An 11,436-nucleotide genomic window follows, 5' to 3' on the forward strand; every position below is an offset into this window, starting at 1 on the left:
GTCCAATCTGTATACGTGTCCCTTGAACTTTGCCTCACTTCTTTCATCTTATCGAACCTTCTAGTTGTGACTTGATGTTACAACAGTACATATCGCGACCTATATGTGTTTCTGAATGAAGGGTGGTTGTCGAAAATAGTCATGTCCCTATTCTTGACCTCCCTTTATTTAGTCCATTACAAACACTGGCTGATTAAGCTATTTTACGGATTCCATTGCTCACTTTGTATATGATGTTCACCTACGTTTCGAACAGATCTACGCTCATATTTGCCTTCATCCAGCAAGCAATGGCAACGGTAATTGAAACCTGAGGCAGACTTCTAGGCATTGGTATTATAAATTAATACATCTGAGTCATTACACAGATTTCTAGTTTTGTGTACTATCAGTCCCGTTTTACAAAAAAAAAACACCGTTTGATATTTGCTGCGGTTTCACGTTCTACATCTAGCTCAGTCACGCTTGCCACAATCTGCTAGTGTGGCTAACAAGACCCATAATGAATTGCAGCCTGTAAAAAGCTTCGCGTGAAACGTGTAAAAAACGTTCGATTGCATTGTAATGCTGCCCAGACGATAGAAATTCTTCTGTTATTCCCCAATTTAACAAGTTGTACATTCGCTCTCAGTAGTATTACAAATCAGCGGCGGTCTCCGTAGCTTTGGCTGCTACGATATCCATACGAGACGATCTTATTACTGGAGTACGTTATGCTAATCCTGATAATAAAAGTAGTGCGTGAAAAAGCATTCGATGACCTTTTCCTAAGCAGCCCATTTTGAATCGGCACTGATGGGTATTAGTAATAAACCCACTGGTGCTCTCTGTGCCACCATTTGACACTCGTTATATTTCGTATTTGAAAACATGTTCATTTGCTAATGATCGAACACTCAATCGTGTTGGAAAAATCCTTCAAGGGAATATTATTCATCTCCAGCGTAAATCGAAAAGTCACCAGGGGTAGGAATGGCGTGTACGAGGAAAATTCAATAACTAACAATATAAGTTATAAAAACTCAAGTAAAATTGCTTCGTTACTTCTTTTTTCATGCGATATGCGCCACTTCACAATACAAATCCAAGATGAAACTTTGCTACCCAAACTAGACGAACCGTGTATTAGTTTCGAAGAGCAGAAAAAGAGCTTTCCGGTGGCGTAAAACACTTGGCGGGCAGGATACGAAAAATTTGAGAAATAGAACAATATACAAAGGTGCAATAGAAATTGGCTTAATGAACAAAATAGGTGAATACGCATTACTGATAGTTATTGGGTAAGCCGGGGAAGAGGTATAGCATACAAAACCATTTAGGGTCCTGTGATGTAAACATCTCAAGTCAGTTACTAACAAGCAATGGCCACAGAGACAAACGACTTGAACGGTCAATAACACCTCACTACAACGATAAACTATACCTTCGTGCTGTTTCCTTAAAGCTTCTCAAAATGCATACGAAAAATTGATGTCATCGCTAGTCTATCTACACGTAAGTAGCCTCGTGTGGCCTAATTAGGATCGCCGTAGGCGGTGGCCGAAGGTGAAAGCAACCATTACGTCAGCGTTTCTACCCAGCGTCTGATGCTCGAACGACTTGTTCGGTAAGGCTCGAGCTGTAAATAGACAAATTTGAACTAAATTTGGAATTTGCCAGCTGAAGAAACCAACCCAATAGCTGCCTCATTGAAATGCCTGGAACAGTGTCTGAAGTGGACCCGTTCTAAGCTTTAGACATGTGGCGTGTCAGCAAACTCACCCTTTCAATGAATCAGTGTATAGTACTGACCTAAGGCCTGCATGGATACGCGTTAATTTGGTCACCTAGACTGCCAAAAGCTGCGTGTTTGTCATGAATCAAACGCAACTATAATGAAACTGTAGCTTATAGTGTAAGTTGTTGTAAGAACAAGGCCTTTGGACTAGCATTGACAACGGAAAAGGGTGTTTGCTTTCCTTTAGGCTTTAATGAAGAAACATGTTAGACAATATAGACGGACTTTTACTAGAACCAGCCCCTAGGTGATGATTAGAAACGGGAAGGTTTTTCCTATACAGATTCGTTGAACGGTATAGAACTTCAGACACAAATGCTACTTGTGTAAAAGCCTGTGCACCATACTATTTCTTTCATAATATTGACTTATCTTTTGTTTTGCTTAAAAAGCTCTTTTTGTTTTGGAAAAAAAAGAATTTTTTTTTGCTCCGACGTAGTTTCATGTATATGTGTACACCGTATATGTGGAACTTTCCACTTTCGATGTCTCAATATAATGAGATGTGCCCAGCATGTCTCCCCTGCGTGAGTGACATACGCGACTTTTTGGCGCATTGACAAAAAGAAACGATACGGAAGTCTTAGGACTTAAAACGAGCTTTCCCGCTCGTTTCGCGCCGTTGGTGATCCAAACTACAGAACGAATAGTAGCTATTCAATAAACGAAGCTGATCCGCAAATTTGACGCTGACGAGTCCTCGAAGTAACGTAGCTTGAGGTTTCTCCTTCACCCAACACAGAATTTATGTTTCATATCATCAAGTTGGAAAATGCTCTTCCGTGAAAGTTTTACTATTTTATTTTAAATATATAGAGATTATTTTCAATATACCATGTAAGAGCAGGAGATTAAAATTCAGCCAAAATAATCTACTATTGATTGTTGTCCATTCTAATCATATTGCATTACTTGTAAAAAGAGAAAGGTAAATATAAATACCGGCTTTTAAGCTCAAGCATCATAGGGTGGCCAGAACCTGTCCACTGAACATTGTATTAGGCGCAAGAAAGTAACTTAACGTTGATAAGTTTATTCAATTGGTCATCCTCGTACCAGCACATAATATTATAGAAAACATTCTTGCCTATACTAAAGTCGGTCACTATTTCATAATTTGGCTCACTTGTCACCTTTCGAGGTTTTAAAAATGGAATATCTCCACATATGATACACGAATCATAAAATACTGCATATGTCAGATAGAAGAGTGACAGAATTAGTTGACAGTCGTCTAGGCCGATGTAGCATAATGGTTACGTAAATTGTTCCAATCGATACATGAACTGCTGGCTGATTTATATCATGTGCAACAGCGGCCAGTTCCACTGAATAGTTGCTGGGATAGGGGGTTTGTACGAAAATCCCTGGTGATACAGGCGCAACAGATTTTTAGCGAGAGCGTAAAGGCTGGAAAAATCCCCTTCAGAAAACGCAGCAGAAATCCCTGCTCTTTCGGTAGCTCCTCTCTAGGAACGTTGTCGAGCGTAGCAGCTATGAATTACGAGCCAGTGAGCTAGAGTAGCGCTAGTCTACATGCAATTGTTAGCTGCTTCCCAACTACTTTCGTAGAAACTTCTATCCTATGTTTGTCCGCATCGAAGTGCTTGTTTATATCGTTGGCCATGTTGCACACACGGATCTAGACGCGCTGCTCCTGAACGCAGTATTTCTCTATTCGATTTGGATAGTATAGAAGAGTCAATTCGCATAAACGAAGTTACGGACCGGCATCTCGTCGTGTTTCAGTTGCTAACGGTAAACCATAACTATGTCCAACTTAGCAAATACGCTGCGTCCGTTCTCCTCGGAAGTTGGAAGAACTTACCCTAACTAACCGAAATAACGCTGTAATACACAGCATACAGAATCTAATATGTTATCGTGATATTTAGGGATGCCGTTTCGTAGAAGCGCACGTGAGCAGGGCAACCACGCGCCTGGTCCCTGCGAACCATTGTCATGATAGTGAAGTGGTGGCAGTTACGACCGTTGACTCTAGATAGACGATGCTATTGAATTTGTGGATGTACTATATAGCAAGTGAGAGAAAGAAGAGGAATATCATGATTGATAAATTTAGAACAATTTTATTATTTTTATAGAGGCTGTTTCAGTTTTATATTCTTCTCAAATGAGCTAAGTAAAGCGTGCAAGGTACAATAACGAAGGCAAACGAAAGGAGAGATTTCAATAAGGAGAAACCATCATACCGCCAGAGCGCTAGATGTGCCCGTTCCCTTGCCACCCATCTTTATTGGGTCACAGTCCACGCTAAGCTGCGATCCTCTTTATAATTCTATTTGGTTCTAGCTCAGCTATGACGCTTTACTTGCCTGATCAAAGCCATAAGAGTCGCACCATATAGATCGAAAATGTGTGCTAAATTGCCCTCGGTTACCTATATTATTGGTATCCAAATGACTATTACTGTTATTATTTATAGTAGTAGTAGTATTATTATTCCGTTGAATTATTCCAATTTGTAATTAAGATAATTAGGCTGCAGTGTCACCTTGATAAGTTTCAACAGGTTAGCTGAAAATCCAGCTGGAATATTACAGCTCAAGCGTGCCACGCGCAAAACCCAGTGCGCAGCGTATAAATTGAATTGAAATTTTATTTTTTTTAGGATATTATTTGTTGTTGCCCAAAATGAACACGTAACAAGAAATTGTAAATTATATGATATTGGATTTATTTTACTGAGCAACTTTCTATGGCTGCGTGTTTTATAGTAACTCGACTGTGCAATACGTTGAACGGAATACGTATTCTCCCTTTGGATATATGCTTCTACATATTACTTGACTGTCACATTGTGCCCCATGTGGTAATTCGGTGTTGAGGAGGCGTACGGATAGATATACCAGAGGAACTGATCCCGGATACTGCTTGTGTACCATGCGTTATCCAGTTCTGTTCTAGATAGCGGTCCTGTAGTGCGAGTACAGGTAGCGTTACTTCAGTTTGCATTCAAGACTACGAACCTCACCACCTGTCCGATGGGTTCCGTTTTTCATTCGTCCAGTTTTGGGATGCACGCACCAACACTTTAATCCGTCGCACTGCTTCAACATATACAGTTTAGGCTTCCAGCGACCACACTAAAAATCAGTAGGTAATCGACAATGTTTAGGTAAAGTAGACAATATATTTCTAGCGTAATCTTCAGTTGGCAATTGCAGAGCTATCCCACCTCCATGGGCCAGCAATCTCTAAGTTGAGATATTTTACCCTAATATATTCTGGGCGACAACTCTTACTTATATATCTTTAGTAATGGACATGAAAACGCTACTCAGCCTGCCTGTATATACTATATAACCCGTTTTACTTGGTCGTATTGTGGGCTATAGTTAAAAGTGATTATCCTTTTGTCAATGAGCAATACGCGTCCGCAGGTAACTGTATTGCGCGCATATTCGTAGAGCTGACAATTGCCATACCCTATGCATACGATCACACTTACCGCTGGAATGAAGAGGCCAAGTTCTTTGCCGAATTTAGTCTTGACGAAGTTCTGCAATTTTCTGCAAGTGCACCACTTGCCTTTGTTGATAGCTCGGCATTGACTTAATTCAATGGGATCTGCGTCCGTTAACACTTCTCCATTTGGCTGGTTCGTTTGAACAGTAATCAATAACACCAATATCAAAAAAATTACTACAATCCACACTTTGAATTTAAACGCCATTGGATCCTGTGTGCCAGTGAGCTACTAGTCGAGATGACGCGTCGATCGGAGGCAATAGATTTCTTTGGCGGTTCCACGGTTCTGCTGATGTTTCTTACATGTAACGTTTAACAATATGCTTTTTGCAGACTTACCTATTCAATTTGTTCTAATTGTTTGACGATAACGTTTCAGTACATCGAGAGTTTTTCGCTTCATAGGCAAGGTGGAAGGACGAGATGTTCGCTTGCACTCTGGACGGCCGGTAATGGCAGGTTAGCTCTATAATGTATCTGCAAGACGGAGCCTTTGGGAGAAACTTGTAGTTTATATTGAACGAATGTTTCAAATATACCCGCAGCATGTTATTATTGTATGGGCTTCAGACTGTTCGAGAATGCTGAGCTCTACGTAGTGTAACGGATGATTGATTGCTTAGTAAATCGCGATTTGAACGAGCGAAAAGACCCATTATTGTATAGCACATACGATAGGATCGATCGGCTTTCTTCGTTGTATCCGCTACATAAAAGTTTTAACACTCCCACAACTTAAAAAAAGACAAGCGTCAGATTCTTTTATAGTAACTTGTAAATAGTAAACTATTCGATATCAGATGACATTATTTATTACCTGGAACTTTGAAGTACATTATGAAAATTGAAGAATGAAAAAAATTAACAGGCTCCCTAGCAGCACCACGTACCACAACCATGAGCAAACGACTACTGAGTAAGTTTACTAAAATTATATAATGGCCAAAAGACCAAACGAAGTATTATATGATGGCAGCTTGTGAATTTGAGTTCGACAAAAAAATCGGCAAGAGCGAGCGGACATCACAGGCAATGAGGACTAACACGTCACTTGAAGAACCCCTGTAGGTTTGCAAGTATTAGGTAGCATTCGCACGTTAAAGATGCTCCTGGTGTTAAAATCACCACCAGTTTCGTTTTTCTAATATGTAGAAGAAGAGCTGCTCGGCGCCACCCCGCCCCACCGTATGTACTAAATATAGTAACTACAATAACTACATTGTTAGAGCCTAATGCTAAGTATACATTACGGTGCGTTAACAGCTAGAAAAAAATTCATATAAACTTCATTAAAGTAGAGTCTATTATGTTCAGAAGACTGACGTTATATACTACGTATATAACATCAGTTTTCTGAAAAATACCTCTATATATATATATATATATATATAGAGAGAGAGAGAGAGAGAGAGAGCGAGAGAGGGTGGGAGAGGGAGGGAGAGAGAAAATAGTTATTATAAAGTCTGAATTATAGTTAAACAGATCGTGTTGAAATTGATGCGGTCATGTGATTCTTACTTAAGCCTTATTGCACTAACACTACGCCCGCGCTGCCATTGGGAAATATCATCTCGCTAAAAGCTGATGAACGTTGCAAGTTTTACGTTCCGCACTGCCGTTAGGGATTGCCTCAGGCATCTGGCGCCGCCTAGAACGAAACGAAGTGTGCCTAGGCCAGGTTTCGAACTTAACCTTTTCACGTGCTTTCAGGTTTAGTAGGCAAACACGTTACCATTGCACCAACACGGAAACACTTCTTTAAAAGTTAAACTAATTAAACACTCGTCTTAGTTTGTTCGAGACAAATAACCACACTTCTACACAGTCGTTGATTCGTTTTTGTATTTCTATAGTTTCATAATTAGCTCAGTGTAGAAACTTCAATTTCAGTTTATTTAGAAGCTCAACATTAATTAGCAGTGGTTATGCTAATAGTGGCCGAGGACAAATACGACTTAAAGTTGACTTAGAATATATACGAAGAATTCACTCAAAAAAAAATCATATGGTTAAAAAAACACCATCTTGGCTATTTTTTGTAAAAAGTCTTCTTTACTAATGCTGTAGATCTTACATATTAACTGAGCTCTTTTTTTTGACAGAACGCGTTCAACTCAACAAGTTTACTTGGCTTTGAAGCGTGAGAGCTAATTCACATTCTGTACCGACGCAGTTGACAAAATAAACAAAAAAAGAAGGACCAAAAAAAAACTAACCAGCTCTGGTTGTCGTCTATTAAACATCGCTTCCTGTCTTAGTGAATTGTTAGTCAGTAACTTAATGACTGCAAAAACGCCAACTTCGACACTCAAAATGGCCGGCAACAATAGCAATAGTACTCTTTTGTAATGTTTCGACGCTTGCTAGGTTTGCAGACGTAATCACTGAGATTTTCAAGCCGATGCGCTGCGACGGGCGGTGCGGGCAATCGAAACTATACGTCAACGTCCATTTACCACAGGCTGTGTAAGACTCTGTGGTCAGCGGTGAACTGTCTACTGTGGTTTCTGCGATAAACTTACCGATACCGACTTAGCGATAAACAAGTTACCTGGTTAATATGTTAGTAAGATAGGTTGACATTAAACACCTCGGATCTTAGAGACTCAGAAATCTACAACCATTCAAGAACCTCAGTCGGCCACCAAGTGCTGTCTATTCATTCGATATCGAAGGCTGTAATCACGTCGTAAAAGTTGAATATTGCCACCCTAGCAAGTTAAGTAACTTCATACTATAAACAACTGTATTTTAAAAATTTCCATTATACTGTATTTATATTCTGATTTTATACGAAGCACACAAAAAGGAATATATTTTCTAACATTTTTCGGGCAAAGTCGCCCTGCAGATTCCGTCAACATGGCCTTCGCTGATAGTCGTTGATAATTTTTGTGTGCTGGCTTCATTGATACTGTTCCTAAGGGGCAGTTTTCCCGTCGAAATCTTAACTTCAAACTTACAACACAGTAATAAATTTATCACAAATAAGTGAAGCAACAAGTAGAGCGATTCAGGGGGATGCTAGGTTAGTGTAGGAAAAATTAATACACGGAAAATGTCACTTGACGTTATAGCTGTGCAAGATATTTCACAAAGCTCAAAAATTTTCAACATTTGAGTACTTATCTTGTAAAAATCCTTTGAAAGCACATGTTCTCAGGCCCACTTAACGCTAGAATCAAGTTAGACAGACAAGAGTATTAAGCGGCTGTTTTGGTAATGATAAACACCGATTTGTTATTATAGGTGAAAAAAGTTATATTCGGTCCCTTTTATAAGAAAAGTTATTGACGCATTTAGTAGGTACAACTGTTTCGACTGAAATGTTCAACAGTTAATACTGAAAATTATTTGATATATAAAATCCGCCAATTGTCCAGGATCGCTCTACTTTACGTATCTAGCACCTTACTTCAAGCCCCCCCCCCCCCTGCATTAGAAGAAATCTAGTTCTTAGACTTCCAAATGATTCCATGGACCGAATGATTTCCAAAAATGCCCCTGCAGTACTAAAAACATCGTCTGTATTGGTTACAAGACAGCTTCGCCTATAACTGTACATAAAAAGTTGGCGTACTAGTTATACAGTTGAAGGTCATCATCGTCAAGATTAATTTTTTTGCTTCTGCAACGCTGCTGGAGTTGAGATATCGTGAAAAAAACACAGCATTTCGTAACGCAGTCGTATAACCTCGTACTAACCCCACACAGATTTTATTCGGTCTTCTATGGCTAATTATTGTTTAGTCACACAATCCTTGAAACAGGAAAAAAATCGTCTGTATAGCTTACATTACATAGGTTGGGAATATCTCGGTTTCAATGTGAGGAAACATTGGGACCTATGCCGATAACTCTGTCCGCCAAAAGAGTTGGATAAACTGTACTAAAACGTGGCATCAGGAGGGTTCTCCTATTTAATCTTGAGTTATTCGTTAAAATACAAATAGGTTTCTTCCAGCCTTGAACATCGTTTTTTCTTGATTGTCCCTCTATTATTGTTCTTACTTTGAAATCAGCCCTAACTACCTAAATGTAGCCGAATTTTCTCGCCAGATATTTTCAGTTGGTTACCTATATCGGTTCTTATTATAACGTGATATATTACCTGTGGCTTTACCAATTAATTTTATATTTTAGTTTACACGTACGATTGTGATAGATACGGTAAAGGACAAGTATGACGCTACTCACGTATAGCCTATCTCCCACAAATGACGCGTTGATAATAGAGGAACTACCGATCTTTTTTCGTCGCACGTCCGCCGTTCCTATGGGCTACTGCTGCTAGTAGCACTCGTACTGTAAGAATTGTTGCAGTAGCAGCAGCTGATGAAGCTAGATTATATTATATAAGAAAGTAACTATATTGAATTCTAAAACGCATTATTTTTATCTCCTTCGTTTCTTGCCTGTCGGCCTAACTCGACATATCTGAATATTTACTGGTAAATTATAGCCGTACCTGTCTCTATGCATTCCACCGTACGGTCGCACACGTCGTCGGATCAAACAAAGCTTAAACGTTGGCTATATTTTCCCTATCAGATATGGATGTGTGCATACTTCCAGTGAAGCCCAATACTCAGAATTGGGACAGAGTCATCGGAAAAAAAGTTCGCTTGTTATTACCCCTATATCGCCGTCAATTTGAGATATCTCTGTAGTTATGCGTATGCAACTTTATGTACTTCAAAACAGAAATGAGCGAAAGGGTTGGGTGCATTCTATCGTCAAATATGAGGTAAAAACGTATGCAGAAGCCGTACCGTATCGTATCGTTTGTGTACATGAGCTGAATCTATGAAAATTTACAATTTGTCGGGAATACTAACCAGAAAGTACCTCTATAACACCACTTGTCCCAATTATTTCGAAGCTTTCGAAAATCCCGATACAAAAAGCATGCGCATGAGTATTCGAAAACCTCCAAAATGCAATAGATATAGGGAAAAGCTGACGACTCCGTACGTGGTAGGGGCCAGTGCTTCGCTTATAATATCAATGCGATTCGTCAAAAGTCGAAGTAAAATGGCGATTTAGCTGCTTTTATGAGCGAAAAGCAGCGTCCAACCGCTATGTCGAAAATAGAATTTCCTTGATCGGCCTTAAGATACAGTTTTTTTTACTCTGCCTGAGTGCTTTCGCCGTTTAGCATCTGTTTCTAGTTTCAAAAAGGCATAAAACAAATCCCTCTACAACATCAGCCTGGGAAGGTACATCTTTCGTTTTGTCTGTTGCAGCCTGCTCTAAGCACTCTAAAGACTAAGCCTTAGTTGTAATAAAACGAAAGCCACTTTGATTTGTTCTGTATGACAGAATACAAGATTACTGACAGTATTATGTAGCCTAGATTCTAACACAACGTCCATAAATAAATGTAAATACAATGAAATATCAACATATTATTTAGCTATACGTTTTGTATATGTATTTTTCTTATTATTTTATATATATTTTTTATAAAATTACTCTCACATGATTGTAAAAGTTTGCGGAAACGTTGTACTGCTTCTAGCGTTATTCTGCCTAGGAGAGTTAACGAAAAAATCCAAAGCTTTTTCGAAGGCAGTAAACTACGGCTCAAGTTCTAATTGAGCTACTGATAATAAATTCCGCTTGGCAGTCATTGAGCGACAGCGTACTAACAAGCATATGCGGTAAACCTTCGAAGATATATAAAAATTAGTAATATAAGCTGCTGTTGGATGGGTGCATTTGCCTCGCACGCATCCCCTATTTTGGGGAAAAGGCTTCGACAGAGTAAGCGGCGAAAATGTCCGTCCCTATGCAGTAACCGAACGAGAAACAACGTGTGCGGCTTATTCTCATAAATGCTTCATGCCTCCATAAGCGTCATCGGTCCAGAACTGGCTACCGTCAATGGTTCAGTAACTCATTCATTTCCACTCATTTTTCTAGCTTTGCACGTCACCAATTTGTCCATCAGTGCGAAAAGGCCTCCACTGATCTCAAGCTTTGTCGATTAAATGTTAACGTTCAAAACGTACGACTACCATAATTAAACCGTAGATACGATGTGTGATTATTTCTTTTCGTAGTTAGATTCTCTAAAGCTCGCTGAAGTTTCTGCTTGTTCACAGTAACAAAAGCTTTCCCCTACGGTCCCCGTTTTGCACGTGAAAGAGGTAGAATAAAGTGGA

The sequence above is a fragment of the Varroa destructor genome, unplaced genomic scaffold (genome assembly GCF_002443255.2).
Source record: "Varroa destructor unplaced genomic scaffold, Vdes_3.0 BEIS01000007.1, whole genome shotgun sequence".
NCBI classification, from domain to species: domain Eukaryota; kingdom Metazoa; phylum Arthropoda; class Arachnida; order Mesostigmata; family Varroidae; genus Varroa; species Varroa destructor.